Consider the following 18,501-nt stretch of genomic DNA (forward strand, 5'->3'; position numbering starts at 1 on the left):
CTCAGTTAAAGGTCAACAACTGTTGATGGTCAACAAGTTTGCATATCTATGCAGCATGCTTTCCCATGCTGTAAGCATCAATGATGAAGTCAACACGAGGCTAGCAAAAGCCAGTGTGGCCTTTGGAAGCCTCCGTGAGTCAGTGTGGGGACACAAAGGCATCAGAATGTTGATGAAACTGAAGGTTTACAAAGCCATCATTCTCCTGACCCTCCTTTATGCCTGCAAAACCTGGACCATCTACCAGCATCATGCCAAAAAACTAAACCACTTCCTCCTGTTCTGCCTGCGAAAGATGCTAAGGATCAAGTGGCAGGACAAGATTCCAGACATTGAGGTGCTCAGAAGATCAGCTCTCCCTAGTATCCACACCCTACTGAAACTGATGAAGCTAAGATCAGCTGGCCACCTTTCAAGAATGCCCGACACTCACCTGCCAAAGAAAATTTTCTACGGTGAACTGTCAAATGTAGAGTACACTTTTGCGGTGCACCAAAGAAGCAGTACAAGGACACCCTAAAGATAATGCCAAAACTCTTTAGGCATGACCCAGAGCCATGGGAGCAAATCGCTCGCCACCATCCACCCTGGAGGTCACTGGTCTTTGAGCAGTGGCACAGAGCAGAGGCAGTGAGGAATAGCGTGGCCAGGAAAACAAGGACTTCTCGTGTTCAGTCTTCATCACTGTCCTGTCCCTGCTGCAGCAGATTGTTCAGGGCAAACATTGGGCTTAAGTCACCTACATACCCACATGTCCTAGCCTCCACCATGCTCCTTTCTCTTTCCTCTCTATCCTTTCTCCTTCTTCCTCTCTTTTTCCCTTCCTCTTTTCTCCCTCCCTGTGGTCATCTTTGCTTGCAAAGGATGAACATTTTAGGGTGCCTTTAAAAAATATTGCTTCAGATGTTTGTCTGACATTAATTTTTTTAAAGGTGAACAATATATATTAACTATGTAATGGACAGGGTTGTCATATTTATTCTATATATAACCCATCGCTTAGCAATTTATCGTCAAAACATTGTTTTTGTTACCAAAATGTATTTACTAATGATTGTCCTATTACGTTGTAACAAAGAATCATAGAAAAGTAGACCTGGAATGGTCTCCAGGTCATCTAGTCCCAATCCTGTGCCTGAAGCAGGATCATTCCTATCCAAAATATCCCACACAAAACCTTATCTAACATATTACTAAAGCTACACCATAAATCCTGTGCACAAGTCAGAGCACCCTAACCTGCCACAGGTAAAGCAGGGGGACAACAACGCTTAGTGTTCTGTTGCTGCAAGGATTCTTAAAATGTGCTGAAGTTTAATTAAAAAAGGAAGTTACTACAAACAGAAATGGCCACCACTTTTATATTTCTTAATTTGCTTTGCATATGTTTTTAACACCTAGAGTTTTCTTTCAGTAATACTCAGTTACACTGTCATTTCACACAGATGGCTGAATTCAGAATGCTGTCAATAGCAAAGAGGCCAGTGTGGATTCAGCTGCTGTAGCACTGTATTTTGCATCTAGTGCATTATGATTTAAACTCTCACACTTATCCAGCAACAAACAAAAGTGATGGCTCAATTTAGATGATACCACTGAATTGTCCAAATTAAACCCTCTGACACGAAGGCCTATTCTAGTATTCAGGACCAATTTGGGGCTAAAGTCTGCATGCTGTCCTGGCACTTACACTGATGCACAGATGTCACTAGTGTTAACAGTGGATTTTCTAGAAGGTTTACACAATAACACATTGGCTTTCCTGACTCTGAGCATGAAAGTGTGCTGTGTCCTGTTTGAAAGTTATTTTTTTGGAGGGATGTGTTGAAGAAATAAACAAGATGATGAAGTTGGTAGCATCAAAGCGTGGCCATCCCAAAAACAAGGGTCCTTAAGATAAGGAAGGGAAGAATTAAACTGGGCCTTGGAAGAGATTACAGGAATCCAGAACTTGATGTGATGGAGAAAGGGAAGATGTCCAAAGGACTTGGAAAAGATTAATGGTTTTAAGGTGCTGAAAAAAAGGCTGTCATAAATGTACTATATGTAGCCTGATGGATGTTGGAGAGGAGTATATTGCAAAAGTCAAGATGGGAGATAAGTTAGTAGACCAAGAGAGAGGATCATCTCTTGGAAATGTTGTATAAGATGTAATAACAATGTGTTTTAGTAACAGCAGTTTTCAGTGTTACTAGATCAGACAGGAGAAGGTTAATCATGATATCTAGTACCGACATCTCTTTGCCTTTTAAATGAAATTTGCATTATGGTCTTTTTTCTTAAATAAACAGTATGAGTGTTGTTGTTTGTTTATAAAAATAAAGGAAAAGCGTAATTTCTCTGCCTTTCTAGAGGGATTTTATCGAGTGAATTGCAACAGCTACCTAAAATATCTCAATCCTGACGTGAAAAATTCCCTCACCTTGTATGGAAAAGTTGTTGTACTCGTGCAGTGCAGAAACTGTCAAGGTAAAATAGTTCACTATTCATACTGACAGACAATCTCTGGAGTAGAGTGGGGATGAAGGAACAGTTGGCTGCAGTGATTAGTGCTCTCTAGCTTCTAAGGTGGAAGAGATAAATGTAAATTTTCCTTACTTTACTATAAAATGCAAGGAAAAGAGCAAAAAGATTAAGTTCCCCTAGCTTTACTGCTGCATGCATATTACTTCTTTACCCATTCTAGGCATTTTCAACAGAATGAAAAAATTCATAAAAACAGCAAATTCTGTAGTGCATTGGTGTTCTGGATCAACTTGTGCTAATGATGAGTCCCCTGAACTCTCTTTAAAAAGAGCCACAACATTATTAGTGTTAGAAGTGTTATTGTAAGGGGGGAAAAAAGGAACATATTCCCCACTTAAAACAGAAGTTTGATGTGAGGTGCTCTCAGTGAGATGAGGAGATTAGTGGGAGAGGAACTGGGGTCCTTGAGGGCAGAGGAACTCAGCGTCCAAGAGGAGTGGTCGTTCCTTAAGGAAACGATACTCGGGGCCCAGGGGGTGTCCATCCCGACAAGAAGCAAGGGGGGCAGGAGTGTCCGAAAGCCCCCCTGGCTCACCAAGGGTGTCCGGGAATGCCTGCTTGCCAAAAAGGCGGCGTACGCCTGGTGGAAGGGGGGTGTAATCTCCAAAGAGGAGTATACCTCCTCTGCTCGGGCCTGCAGGCGGGCTGTTAGGAAGGCCAAGGCGGATATAGAGCTCGGATTAGCGTCCAGGATTAAGGATAACAAAAAGTCCTTTTTCAAATATATTGGGAGGATGAAGAAGGCACCGGGTAATGTGGGGCCCCTGCAGGATATGCGGGGCAATCTGGTGGTTGCGTCAGAGGATAAAGCGGACCTCTTTAACCAATTCTTCACCTCCGTTTTCTTGTGCAGGGACCGGGACTTCCCTGCTGTGATAGAAGCCGGACGCGAGGGGATCGCCTTCAGACCTCAGGTTGGGGAGGACCGGGTTAGAGAGCTTCTGGAGGGGCTGGACGCGTTCAAGTCAGCGGGTCCGGATGCTCTCCACCCCAGGGTGCTGAGGGAGCTGGCTGGGGTTATTGCAGGGCCCCTGGCACGGCTCTACGAGCGATCGTGGTGCTTGGGCCAGGTGCCAGACGATTGGAAGGTAGCTAATGTGGTCCCCATCTTCAAAAAAGGGAAAAGGGAGGACCCGGGCAATTATAGGCCCGTCAGTCTTACCTCAATCCTGGGGAAACTCTTTGAGAAGATCATCAAGGAGCACATTTGTGATGGGCCGGCATCAGAAATGATGCTCAGGGGCAATCAGCATGGATTTATTAGGGGGAGATCATGTCAGACCAACCTGATTGCCTTTTATGATCAGGTCACAAAGGCCATGGACGCAGGTGTCGCGGTGGATGTAGTCTTTCTGGACTTCAGCAAGGCCTTTGACACCGTCTCTCACCCCATCCTAATTAATAAACTAGGCGACTGTGGCATAGACGCCTACACGGTCAGATGGATTGCAGATTGGCTGAAGGGTCGCACTCAGAGGGTGGTGGTGGATGGATCATATTCGACTTGGGGGGAGGTGGGTAGTGGAGTCCCCCAGGGCTCGGTCCTGGGGCCTGCGCTGTTCAATTTCTTCATCAGCGATCTTGATGTTGGGGTGGAAAGCAACCTGTTTAAATTCGCTGATGACACCAAAATTTGGGGGGAGGTGAGCACGCTAGCAGGGAGAGAGAGATTGCAGAAGGATCTGGATAGGTTACAGGGGTGGGCAGACAGGAACAGGATGCGTTTCAATACGGACAAGTGCAGGGTGCTGCACTTGGGTAGTAGGAACCAGCAGCACACTTATACGATGGGGAACTCCCTACTTGAGAGCACGGAGGCGGAAAGGGATCTTGGTGTCATTATTGACTCCAAGATGAACATGGGCCGACAATGCGAGGTCATGGTTGGCAGGGCTAACCGGACCTTGTCGTGCATCCACAGGTGCATCTCGAGTAGAGCCAGGGAGGTGATCCTCCCCCTCTATGCGACGCTGGTCAGGCCGCAGCTGGAGTATTGTGTCCAGTTCTGTGCGCCCCATTTCAGGAGGGATGTGGACAACATGGAGAGGGTCCAGAGGAGGGCCACCCGCATGATCCGGGGACAACAGGGCAGACCCTACAGTGAGAGACTGCGGGACTTGAACCTATTCAGCCTCCACAAGAGAAGGCTGAGGGGGGACCTGGTGACCGTCTATAAACTCACTAGGGGGAACCAGAAGGGTTTGGGGGAGACGCTGTTTCCCCTAGCCCCCGCTGGCATAACAAGGAGTAATGGGCACAAGTTGATGGAGAGGAGGTACAGATTGGACATCCGAAAAAACTACTTCACAGTTAGGGCGGCTAGGAGCTGGAACCAACTTCCAAGGGAGGTGGTGCTGGCCCCTACCCTGGGGATCTTTAAGAAGAGGCTGGATACTTACCTGGCTGGACTCATTTGAGTCCCGTTTTTGTTTTTAGGGTTGGTTTTTGTTTTTTTTTTTGGGTTGTTCTCCTACCCTGGCGGGGGGTCGGGCTAGAAGATCTATTAGGTCCCTTCCGACCCTAAAAACTATGAAACTATGAAATGAGGTTTTAAAATACATTTCTCAGCAAAACCAGGCACAAGTGTTGAACTCTTTCTTTGATAACATGGTTATGTCCAGAAATAACATAGAAATAAGTCATTTAAATGGTTTGAGAAAGGGCAGGCTTGCTTCTACCCATGAACCTGTGAAATAGTGTTTCAAAAAAAAAAAAAGTTGGTTGAAGAGATCCAAAGCATAAGCAAACAAAGAAAAAGTCAACATGAATATTTATAATTGTATTCTAAAGCGATATATTTTGTTACCCTCTGTTTAAAAAATAATGTTGGTTCTCTGAACCAAGATGCTAAAGGCAAAAAGACTAGAACAAATTTATGGATTGAAATGTGATGCAAGGTGTTAATTTTCCTGACTTCAAGGAGGGAAAAATTTAAAAAACCCAAATACATTTAGTTCATTTTTCATGAACTAGACAAGAAAAATCCTAGTAGAGGACTTAGAGGCAAGTTAGGAATGGATGAAAAATGTTACTAAGCACACTACTGAGCCTTATATTTTAGCAGCTTTATACAGTGAACTCATCCATTTGGATGCCAAAATAATTTCAGAAGTGCCAGGAAGATGAAAAACAGTTTAATGAAAACCATGTTTAAAAACACTTAATGGCTCAATTTATAAAAACATATATTTTGTCTTAGCACAGTTATTAATTTTAATGTAAGTGGAAAAATTGAGTGTGTACATTTCCTATTTTATTAATCTGCTTTTAAAAATGTATTTATAGTTGTATAAGCACCTTTTTACAAGGATCTCAACAATAATTAACTGCATGGTAGATTTTCTGAGGAAAACTGAGGTACCAGGAAGGTCGCACATTACCCCATAGGGTGATAATGAAAAGGTGGCCTCTCTCTAGGAAATACAGGTTCACATTTTTCAGTTACATTGGCACCCACTGTAAAGTCTATTTTCCCTTCTACAATGTTGTAAAGGAGCCTTATTATATGAACATGTTTCAGAACTAATAGCAAAATGGCTACCCATGCTGCATGCCTGTGACAAAATGGGGAACTGCACAGTAGGAAGGAATGCCGGCGACATTGTCGAACGCACCATGATTTCACACTGAACTTGTAAACAGCATGGCCACACAGCTCTCAGTGTGCACTTGATCACCTCCTGGAAAGTTCTTGCTTATCTTGTTCTGGGATTGCATCGGACCACTCCTTGTCCACTTCATTGAGTACAGGGTCATGATCAACAACAATATCTATTGTTGCATTTTCCAAAACCACCTGAAGCCACCTATTCACATCAAACAGCATGGAAAGCTCCAGCAAGTTGATCTTCTTCAGCATGACAAGGCAAAGCCACACAGTTCATGGGCATTGGTCAAGACTTTGCATGGATTGGGCTTTGAAATCTTATTTCATCTGTCTCCTAGTCCTAATCTTGTGCCAAGTGATATATATATATATATATTTTTTTTTTTTTTGGTTTGGCCCACTGAAGGAGGATCATTTTGGGCACATATTTGTCAATGATGTAGAGGTGCAACTTGCAGTGCAGGAATAGTTGCCATAGAAACCAAAACGCTTCGTTGAGGACAGTATCAAAAAACTTGTGGTTCACTGGAATAGCTGTGTTGCAAAGCAGGGTAACTGTAGGGAAGTGGTGTGGTCCAGTTAATGATCGTTATCCACAAAATTGATTTGTTTTGAAACTGATTGGTTTCTAGGCCCTCTGTGTTTTAAAGGTATAGTCTGACTGATTTTTCCACAAGGAGGTTGTTACTTGCAGGGGCCTGAGCAGCAGCAGCAAGGCAGTCTTCAGCTGCCTGCAATCCCAATTAGGCACCACTGCAGATTTTGGAGCATTTTCTGGCCTCTTTCTCTGGTGCATAGCCACCTGACCAGCATCATACAACTTGTCAAAATCAGAGATGGGAGAGACCCTATTCCAGTGTAATTATTATAGACAAACTTTCCTCTTAAACTTTCACTCCAAGAAATCTTCTTAACCTGATGATATTCACTTAATCAGAAGTAAGGTTACAGCAGCTTAAATCATGCAGTGACTGTCAGACCAGGAGATGGTGCAGGTCTAGGGACACTCTGGGATCAAGGTGCTGACCAGGGACAGGATGGGCGAGCAGAACCTAAGTTTGAACTGGGTCAGGAAGCCAGAAGATCAATCTGAGAATGGGGTCCAAAAGCAAGCCAGGTAAGAAAGCTGGGAAATAAAACATCAAGCCAGAGGGAACACTGAAGCAGTCTTGGGTCAGGTTGAGTTTTGTTGCTTGAGGACTTCCTGTTCCATTTCAGAAGTTTATAAAGGGAAAGTGGAGGGTCAGCTGACCCTGGCTGACCATTCTGGTGACCAAGGAGGGTTAGGATCTACTGGAGGTTTCAGGTTAGCCTTAAGCAGCCTGGGTAACTAGGTACAGAGTGGCAGGCAGAGATGAGTGGCCATGCTGACAGGCCAAGGCTGTGGCCTGACAGTGGCTAGCTAATCTGTTGAATTTATATTCACTTTACAAATGAAATGATAGAAGAACCAGATGGTTAAAGTTCTCAAGAAACATGGTATAATTTCTAGCCTTAAATACATGTCCATTATCTGTAATACAATGGGCCTAAAATCCCTATGCTACAACTCAGTTGGAGCTCTTTGACATAGCCCTGAAGTGTGGGGTGGGAAGAAGGTAAGAGTAGTGCCTTGGCAAAGTGCTTAAAAACAATGTACTCTGGGGGTTGAGCTGTGGCCTTGATTTACGCATACAGCCCATCTCCATTCCTTTTAAAATAAGTTGTTTCTTTGGTACTATAATTAATGTGGTCTACAAAGGGGGTGGGGGGGTCCTTTGTTTAGGAACAAGTATTTAACCTGATGATGACTGAGTATTACTTGATAACTAGTCTGCCCCACAACCCACCTGAATGTCTTCACAAGGTTAATTTGTTGGAGTCGTGCTGCATGCTGTGCAGCTTTTGTAGTACTTGTGCTGGGTTAAGTAGATTGTCTTCCAGCTTCTTTGTTTATTTGCTCAGCAATTTACATGAGAGTGCTTCTAGAATGTATGGGATCACAGGTCAAATGAAAGGCTAATGTTTTTAAACCAAGGAAAGGAAGAAGACAGCACAAAGTGAAGGGTCACAAGTCAAATAAAACTTACTGAAGTGGAAGGTGAATGGTCTATGTGTACATTAAGCAGTTCATCAAGCACAGAAAACCAAATGCCAAAACAGCACACCAGAATAAAGCTACACCAACTCTTTGCTTATCCTATTCTGATCACTCTAAAAAGAAAAGTTTGAAAGATAACTTTATCATAGAAATAACAGTGAAGTGCCATTTTTCTCAAGGGAATGCCAAAAAGGATTTTGAGGAAGAAACTGACAAAACTACTCTCATTCCTCTCTTGTGCTCCTCAGACCTAGGGTATATGATCTCTTCTGCGGCATGGGGATAGAATTGGAGTTCTATAATAGCTGAAGATGCTCATGATTTTCGTTGGGCTTTGTAAACACACAAGGTGTGAAAGGCCAACCACATCTATCAATACAATCTTCTTACAGTGAAAAAAACCTTTTGTAAATAAGAGGCCTATGTGAACTCTGAGCTGCCTCATGATGAGAGCAAGCTCTGAAGCTAACAATGTGCTTAACAGTGCTTTCCAAGGCTGAATGTTTCATAGCTTCAGTATTGTTAAGACTATTCTAAGCAGAAATGACACTAGAAATATTTTATCACTGAATAGCTGTTTGAATCCTGTAGCAGCCATGGTCACTAACCCGTACACACGTCTAGAACAAGTTGCCCTTCACCCCAACTTGCTTCATTATCTAGCCTCTGAAAGAAATGCTCCCCCAATAATTAAGAAACCCCCCCCAGATATAACATCTACTACATGTTATTGTTAACACTTTAAATTGGCTTGTCTGCTGTAATTAAATAGAAGTACTAAACTGGATTCCTATGTTGGTGTTTTTTGTAAAGGCCTAAAGACTTACCATTGAGACAGCAAGATATGCTTGAAAGAAAGAGCACAGGAGAGCTCACCTAAACTGCAATGTGCAGTCCATTGGCAGAGAAGTAAGTGCTGAAGTCTGAAGAGCTCAAAAAAAAAAAAATTTAAAAAAAAGAGGAAATGAAAGGGAAAATGAAAATGAGACAAAAATCTACCAAAGGAGTACAAAGGGATTGCAAAGTACGAACTATATTTGAACGTCAAAGGATGAATACAAGTATTTTTCCTTATATAAAGTTAATAATATTCAATTAATTTTAACTGCACCATAATTTTAACACCAACAATTAAAAAGGACGTATTTGAATGCTTTATGGAGAGGGGCAGGTTCAGAAAAAAAACCAAAGCTTAGCAAATCTGTCTACAAAAGGCTCCTTTTTTATTTTTTTCAGTGGAATCTAAAGACATTCAAATTGTTGTTTGTGCTTTTTAGTACATATACTTTAACACCTTTATCTTTAACTTTTATAGTAAAGGAATAGTCCAGTTTATAATTTTTTTCCTGAAGCAAAAAACAGAGAAGTGACTTTTTAGTGGTTGAATAACACCTTTAAGTGTCACATGTTACACCTGCCACATGTTAAGTGCACTTTAAACACTAGCTTCTGAGCATTCAAGCAGTAAATGTATACTAACCACGTGTTAAGTGCCATTCTACTTTAGCAAAATTAGGACTTCTCTTGTGAAGAGTATCTCCAGATCCTATTACCTCATCATGTGTTGAGCTAATGTCTGACTGTTCCGTATATCAGGTTTGACCTAGAAACCACTACACATAGCCCAAGCAAAAGTCTCTGTTATGTAACTAATGCCCATCTGCAATGATAAGGAGGAGACAGTCTTAGATAAAGGAGGCTTGAAAACAAAAGCAGAATCAGAGGACTAGGGCAAAGAGCTGATTTAAATATTAAGATTCACACCCCTAGGTGGGGAGAAAGTATGCTAACGAAACATACATTAGCCTGTATGGAAATGAGATACATAGCTAAAACACAGGTATAGAGACATGCTCAGTAAAGAACTCCTTGCGTCACTCCCTTATAACCAATTAGCAAACAAGAATGCTTATGAAGGTCCAATACTCCTGTATAAAAGATGCTTAGAATTAAGAATCTGTGTGCTTGTTACGTGAAATTATTCCACTTGCACCTTGTATTGCTAGCAATAAATCTTTATACTTTCACCCCTGGTATCTTTATTGGCTTTTGCATACCGGGCACGATCCCAGACTTGAGCTGGGGCTCAACACATAGAGGAAATAGGATCAGAGACTAACTGATCAAAGATTGCCAGGAGCTGACCTGACAATCGGCTGTTTGTTGGTCAAAACCTGTCCCCAACCCAAAGCACCTGAGCAAGTTCAAGATTCCAGTAAGAGACTCTGACAGGCAAGTAGCTGATCCTCAGTCCCAGGCCTTCAGTGGTATTGGAGAGAGTTCAAGACTTGATGTGGTAGAAGGACTGGGACTGATGATCAACTGTTTGTTGGTTAAAGCCATTCCCCCAATGCCCTTCCCTCATTATGGCGTGGCTCGAAGCCTGGGACTCCACTGTTCTCTGCCTTTGTGCTGGGTCCTGGTACCCAATGAGGAGTCAGGGAGTGCCACAGGACCCAGGTCCTGCTGCTCTCTGCCTTGGCAGTGGATCCCAGTAGGGCTGTACAAAACAGCACCATTCTGTTTCAACTTCCGTTTCACCATTTCAAAGGGACAGTGTTTCGTTTCACTGTTTCAAAGCACTGTTCCGTTTCATTTCATTGAAACTGTTTTGACACGTTTTGATGTTTCACCCATAGGCTATAATGGGGAAGCAAGAAAATGCCCATAACTTTGTCATTTCTTTCCTGATTCAAATGAAAATGAGATGATTGGTAGTCCTTGCTGAGGCCACAAAGCATGTCAAGTGTCAAGAAGATAGGTGCAGGGGTTCTGGGAAACTGCACCTTAATCTGCTGACAAACAAAACTCTGTGTGTGTGTGTGTGTGTGTGTGTGTGTGTGTGTGTGTGTTAAGGCACGGCTTCACTGGTACTGGAGCCTCTATACAACATGGTAGTGTGCCCCAGTGAGGCCTCCTTCTCCCCTACAGCCTCAGTCTGGGCCACCACTTTAAATAACAACAGGTAAGCAGTGCACTGCAGCACAGTAGCATCCGCAGCATCTCAGACAGCCAAACTGTCACAGAGCCTTTATTTTCTTTTCTGCAGGAGCTTCTTCTCCAGCAGCTGCCAGATAACTCTCCCTGTCAGCCCCAGCCCTAGGGCTTAGATGTGCTCAGGGCCCTGCCTCCTTCTGGTCAGCTGACCGGGGACAGGTGCTAGGCATGTAGGTTGTGGTCATGTTGGTCTAATGACATGGCAGACAAGGCTTTTTGGGTCAATCTGATATCTTTTAGTAGACCACTTGAATAGTTGGAGAAATATATCTTAGCAGGCTTTTGGGTTGAAAAGCCTTTGTCAGGCTGAGGAAGCACCTGCAGTTGGTGTGTATGTACTCTTCCTGGATGGAAGGAATAGTAAAAAAGCCAGAGGCTGGGCTGTGGTGGCGACGGGAGATGCAGACGAGAAAGCCAGTCAGTGAAAATGGAAATAGAGGTGGCTGGGGTAGGGTGGAAGGGGAATGTAGCAGGTGAAAGGGGAGAGGTACCTGGGGAGTCAGATGTCAGGCAGGTTGTAGTGTGTCAGAATTCCAGTGTATCTAGGAGGTTGGTGAAGTGAAGTTCATAGGCTTGTCTGTATTAAAAAAAAAAAACAGCCAAAAAGGGGTTTGTAAATTCAAACAAGCACTGAACCTGGCTAACCTCATCACCAGAAGCCGACTTCCTACAGCCCAAAACACACCAAATGGATCCAGACCATGACATGCAAAACCTGTCCACAATATCTTCACAATATATATCTCCATCAGGGCACCAAGTTTCCTTTTGAGTGCCCTTGTTTCATTTCAAAGCTGTTTCAAAGCCTTTCGTTTCATTTTGATTTTGCCATTTTGAGCTCGAAACAAGTTGAAACAGTATCAAAATGAAACCCTCATCAAAATTTTGCACAGCCCTAGACCCTAGGTGTCAATGGTCTCTACTTCTGTATTGGGTCCTGGGGCCCAGTGTTGAGGCAGAAAGTGCTGTGGGACTGGCTTTGGTGTGTCCCTGGGCTGACCTGAGTAAACTGATTTTTGGTCTTAGACCTCGGATGGCACAGGAGCAAGTTTAAATTTCTGTTGTGTACACTAGGATATAAATACAGATCATAGTAAGCATTAATGTGCAACAGCTCTGAAAACTTTGAGTTATATTAATGTTTACTACAATCTAAATATAACATGTGCTAAGTGTCCCATGTAACAAGGCCCTAACAGTAGTTATGAAAGCTTTGATTTTTTTACCCAGAGCTTAATATGCAAAGTTACATACAGAGAGAGAACCCAAAAAGCTCTTCAATATTGTCAGTGTCATTTAATTTAATTTTTGGTGTTATTGCAAACTTTTCTGTAGCCAGCATTCCTGGAAACATGTAATAGATGTATGGTTAAATTAAAAGTAATAATTTATTCAAATCTAGCTATAGAAAACAGAAAATAAAGGTTAATGCATGTGAGTTGCAACATAATCAGTTTCAGCTAGATCCTGTGTATCAAAATATCTTTAGCTTTTAATTAATTTAATTTCTTCTGCTCAAGGCATGTTTTATTTACTGTTACTAAAATGGCTGGTACAGGACCCAGGTAGGTCACAGAAATGCCACAAAAGGCAGGTTTAGGTGCTGGCACAGTGCTTACAACCATGTTGTATAGCGTTCAGTATGACCAGCTTTCTACTATTTGAGATTTCTCAAGATAACAGCTTTAGCATTGTGAAAATTTAACTAATCAGTTTTGTGAGAGAACTCCAAAATATGGTGTAATAGAACCGTGAATTGAGGAACCATAATTGATATAGGATGGCTCTGTTGGTAAAGACATTAGGTATAATGTTTCTAGGTATGCTACATAGAAAGAGCATTTCTGTCCTCTACTTCTGGGGATTGTAAACAATAGCAAAATACAGCTAAAAGGCTTTCCCTCTTCTGAGATTTGAAACAGTCTGACCAGCAGTGCTCACTCAAGCAAGATCTAGCACTATATCGTTTGATACAGGCTAACATGATGGAAGGTTGAGGTCATTGTCATTATTTGCGCTGCATTTTTCTTGTGCGTCCTATTGAAAAGATAAAGGTGTGTACAAGGGGCCAAGTAACTGCAATAGCTCTGGTGAAGATGTGCAGGAGGAGGAGAATGTTCACTCAGAATGTGCCCAGAAGAAGAATTCACACGTACACATAGGTGATTTTCAGTCCTGGGATGTGAGCTGGGATGCTAGCCTACTGCCATCTACACTGTCAGATATCCCAAAAAGGTAAAACCAGGTCCTTTCTTTTCACTATGCAGCAGTAGTGCAAAACACTATGTCTCCTATTTGGCAGTCTTGTCCAGGAAGTGGTTGACGCTGTAATGGTGCCTTTCAGCATTCCTTCATCCAATAATCTTTATTGAATGAAGGATTATTGAATAGTGCCATTTATTGGAATAAAGATGATAATTCAATATTATTGTTCATCCAATAACACAATGACTGGTAAAGCCCTAGCTGTCCTGAAACCATTGTGAATTGTGCAGGAGACTTGTAAATAAGTAAACACCAAGGTTAAATGATGAAGGAAAGATGATGCAACAATCTGTTGGTACAGGCAAGATCAATTGAGGCTGGATGAAGATAATAAAAATAGGACAAAGATTATAAACTTGTAAAGTACCTGTGTAGATTAGGAGTTTAAGCCCTTTTTCAAATATAATTTCATAGTCTGAATTTTACAGTCACTGGGACCTAGGTTCCCAAGTCATATAAGGGTTTGAAAAATGACATTTCTCAGAAGTTTTCTGCTTTACCTAACTACAACCCACCTGTAATGTATTTGATTTGGTTTGGTCATACTTTTTTCCACCAAAGACCTCAAGCAGGCTAGATATCGTTGGCTGTCAATTTGAAAGAGAATACATTTATCAATAACCCAACATAAAAGCAGGATGTGGGATCATTTGATCTCAGCAGTATTCCTGCCCAGAGGATGGGGGTTGGACCCAATGATTTTTTGAGGTCCCTTCCAGCCCTTGATTTCTATGATTCTATGTCCCCAGCTGAGCAGGTTTCTGAGGAAAGGCAAAGGACTGAATCTATAGAAATGATCTCTGCAACCAGAGTAACAAGCAACTTGGAATCCTTTCATAATAACAAACCCAACCCCCCCCCCCCGGAACAGGCCCTTAGTTGAGGAATTTATAGACATAAAGAGCTAGTTTTCTTCTTTTTCGCTTCTGCTATCTGTAGGCCCAAAATACATGCCATGAGTGATGTGATGGAATGTATAGATTGCAATAAAATGCACAATACAAGAATTCCTCTCTGAAAAAAATTATGGCCATTTTTCCATGCTCTTGTGGTTTAAATAAATCATTGATTTCCATCTGTGAAATGCTTTTTTTGGAATTAATTGCATTACTTTGAGTTTGTGAGGTATTCTTCATAGCTTCATGACATGCAGCAGATTGATATGCCATAGCTTATGGGATGTTCATTTCTTTATAAATGCTTATTCAGTACTTAGCTGAGTAGTACATGAGGTAATGAGCTGTATGTGTCATTTGGGTATTCATATTTTTTTGAAAATGTATCCCAAACAATTGATACTGTCTTCCAGGAAATCTTTTCACAGTTAATTCCAAGCAGGGTGTAACAGCAAACATAACGTCTATAAAGTTGTTTATATAACACTGCCTGTGCTTATTTTTGTGAATTGTTTAAAGATATTTTTTAAAGGGAAAAAAAGTTACATATCAAAAGAAAGTATACATTGGATTGTTCCTTAAAGCAATCTCTCTCCCTGCAAAAAAAAAAAAAAAAAGCACACATCATTTATGAAAATATTTTAGGATGCCTTATGTACACACAGGTAAACATATTTTACAATTCAGAATCTTCAGAAAATGACTAAGTTATAGGCTAAAAAAGTTTGCTGAATGAAATCACTCGGACTAGGGATAGAAATACACAAAAAAAAACAGTATAAGTGGTTGGAAACTTGTTCAAATCTATAACGCAACACCTGGGCAAGGGACAGAAGTTGCACATAAACCAGTTTAAGTGATCAGAAACTGGTTTAAACCTGTAACAATAGAAGTTTAGTGCACATAAACCAGTTTCAAAATGGCTGAAACTAGATTAAGATGGTGTTTGGATGTAGTATTAGAATTCACTGATTTAGGTCAGACTGGTTTATAGAACCTCTGTTTCCAATCCCCTCCTGGTTCAAGTTAACTCACAGTCCCCCAACATCCCAAGATACTTTGCAGCCCTGGACTATGCTGCCTGCTTGAGTGAGCAGGGTTTATCCCTCTCCTCTGCTCCCTAGCCTCTGCTCCCTCTTCTGCATGGGGTGGTGAACCAACCCCTCTGGCCTGGTACCAGACCCCCCCAGCCAGGTCCTGCCAGTATGGGGGACAGGGAGGAGGGAACCCAGCCCAGTGTTGCTGGCCTGGGGAATGCGAAGGTGAGCCTGCAGCAGGGGGTCTCGACTCTGCCTCCCAGAGCCAGGAGCTGAAAGCCATGCCCCCTTCTCTGCTTCCAGGCTGGCTTGGGGTGGGGGCAAGGGGCTTGCACCAGGGCTTGGGTCCACTCCCAGAGCTGGAAGCCAGGAGCCACACCCCATTCCCAGCCTCCCAGATGGTTGGGGAGAGGGGAAAAAGCCTGCACTGAGGCTTTCCCTCACCACCAGAGCCAGGAGCTAGGAGCCATGTCCTCTCCTCAGCCATCTGGCTGGCTGAGGGAAGGCTAAGGGAAGCCTGCACCAGGGCCTGGCTCTGCCCTGAGAGCCAAGAGCCACTCCCCCTTTTTAGCCACCAGGCTGGCTGAGTGGGGACTTGTGAGAAGCCTGCACCATGGCTTGTCTCCATGCCCCAGAGCTGGGAGTGGGGCTGGAGTTCCCTAGTCACACCCACTTCTCAGCCGCCATGCCAGCTGTGAGGGGATGTGGCTCCTAGTTCTGAGGGGCAGAGCCAAGCCCCAGTGGGCTTCTCCACCCTCTTCCCTCAGCTGGCTTAAAGACTGACAAGGGGTATGACTCTCAGTTCTGGGGGCAGAGCCAAACATCAGTTCAGGCTTTTGCCCCTTTTGCCCTCAGCCAGCCCAGCAGCTGAGGAGGGGCCCTGGCTCCTGGCTCAGGGAGGGAGCAGCAGAACCAAGTCCCCGCACCCTGTTTATTTTCCCCTCAGCCATCCAGGGGTCTGAGAACGGGATGTGGCTAGGGAAATTCAGCCCTGTTCTCAGCTCTAGAGGTGGAGCCAAGCCCCGCTGTAGGCTTCCCTTACCCATCTATCCTGGAGGCTGAAGATTGGGTATGGCTCCTGGTTCTGGGGGCAGAGCCAAGCCCTTATGAGGGCTGCCCCCCTCAGCAGACTGAAGACTGAGAAGGGGTGTGGCTAAGGGACTCGAGTCCAGCTCACTGCTTTGGGAGGTGGAGCCAAACTGCCTTCTGCAAGCTTCCCTTCCCCCATCCCCTCAGCCAGCTCTAGCATGGGGAAGGGGCCTGGCTTTTGGCATGGAACCAAGCCCAGATGCAGGCTTCCACCCTCGCTGCCTCAGTGGGCTAGGAGGCTGAGACGGGAGACATGTCTAGGAGACTCTAGACCTGTTGGGAAGGGGAGCAGAGAAAAGACCCCACTTCTCTCTTCCCTTCCTCATCCCATCCTGAGGTGCTCCCAGCTGGGGGGTTCAGTGCAGGACCTGAGAGGTGGGTTTTCCACCCCCTTACCCTCCCAGCCAGCTGAGCAAGGGGTGGAAGAAGGCAGTGTGGCTTGGGGAATCAGAGGGCTCCCCTCTCTCTGCAGTGGCTAGCAGCCTGGGACATCTGCTCTAACACCCTCAGCTATTGGTATGGGCTGCTGTAGGGGTCTGGTTGTCTTTCCTGTTTGAACAGTGAATGTCAGTTCACTTGCTTATCAGTTCAATCTGTGTGTGAGGGGAGAGGAGTGGGGTGAGCAGGAAACTCCAAAAGTCGTAATCAGTCAATACTCACAGCAAGTCTGAAGGAAATCCCAGCTGGAGTAAGGAGCATCCCACAGTGGTTCCAGAGTGAGTTCTCCCTCCAGATTAGCAGGGAAAGCCCTGAGGCAGCTATTTTTGGCCCCAGACAGGGGCAGCTGAGGAGAGACCACAGTGTCCTAGGGTGCAAGGCACAGGACAGATCTATCCACGGCATCCAGTGGTGATCTGCAGGCAATGAGAGTGGGATGGCAGGCCAGAGTGGGCAGAGGACTCCTGGAAAAAAATGAATTTAGCCCCATGGAGCCAGAGCCAGATCTTTCAGACTGTGTGGGAGCTCAAGTGGTGAGAACTAAGACAGGAGCTAGCGCTGATGAACTGCTTTATGGGTTCAGTGCCAGCAGTGTGCACCTCTGAGGTGAAAGGCAGGCTTCCCTCACTACACTGGCAGACGACTTGCCCTACAGGGGACATCAGCACAGAGGGTGAGTCTGTTGAATTCACTAATGTGAGGGAGATGTCTTCAGGGAAAAATGCCAAGAGGAAAGGAGCCCTGAGTGTAAAGCCCACCTTGCCCCAGGGGAGGAAGTCCCAATTGGGACCAATTGATTTATGAACAGGGATGGGTTTCCCTGCAGGAGCTTCAATATGATGGCAGACCTTGTATTTTCCACAGGGCAATTATCCCCAGGCTCACCATGGGGTTAGTGGTATAGGCCTATGGAACTGTAAAATGATTTGAATTGATGAACTTGCAGATCCTTAATTAGTTAAAGTAGATTAAGCTACAGACTGTAAATAAATGATGAGTTGATTTGAATCTATGAAGCCAAGAGGACTTAGTGAATTAATGTCAGGTTTTTGTCTCCTGGGTTCATCCGAAGAGATGGGCTCGGAGTGTAATGGCTTCATATTCAGTTAGATAATGTTGGTCTGGACAGCTGCACATGCAGTCACTCCAGTCATATATGAGGTGATTATTCCCAACGTTATGAGCAATTGCATGACACAATGACCCAGACGTTTAGCATCTAGGATGCGGTAAGGGTGGGGTATAAGGGAAGGTAAGTCCCCAAGAAAAAGTCCTCCGAGGGACAGGCTGGGACCCCATCAGCTGACATGATCAGCTCCCAATATTGTAAGATACAAAGGTGTGATGAGTGAGAGTATAACATCAGAGATCAGTGGAGGTAGTGCTGACTTCATGCTGATGACATACTCTGATAGGACGTTGAGCAGAAGAGGGCCAAGGCCATATTGCACGTACCTCTAAAACTATGCAATTTGGAGAAACCTGAAAAGATTGAATCAATTCAGCCTCAAGTTTTTGACTGTCTATACTTAGCCCAAGTGATCCAAGACTAGTTCAAATCAGTAA

This window comes from Alligator sinensis, unplaced genomic scaffold (genome assembly GCF_000455745.1).
Source record: "Alligator sinensis unplaced genomic scaffold, ASM45574v1 scaffold373_1, whole genome shotgun sequence".
Taxonomy (NCBI): domain Eukaryota; kingdom Metazoa; phylum Chordata; order Crocodylia; family Alligatoridae; genus Alligator; species Alligator sinensis.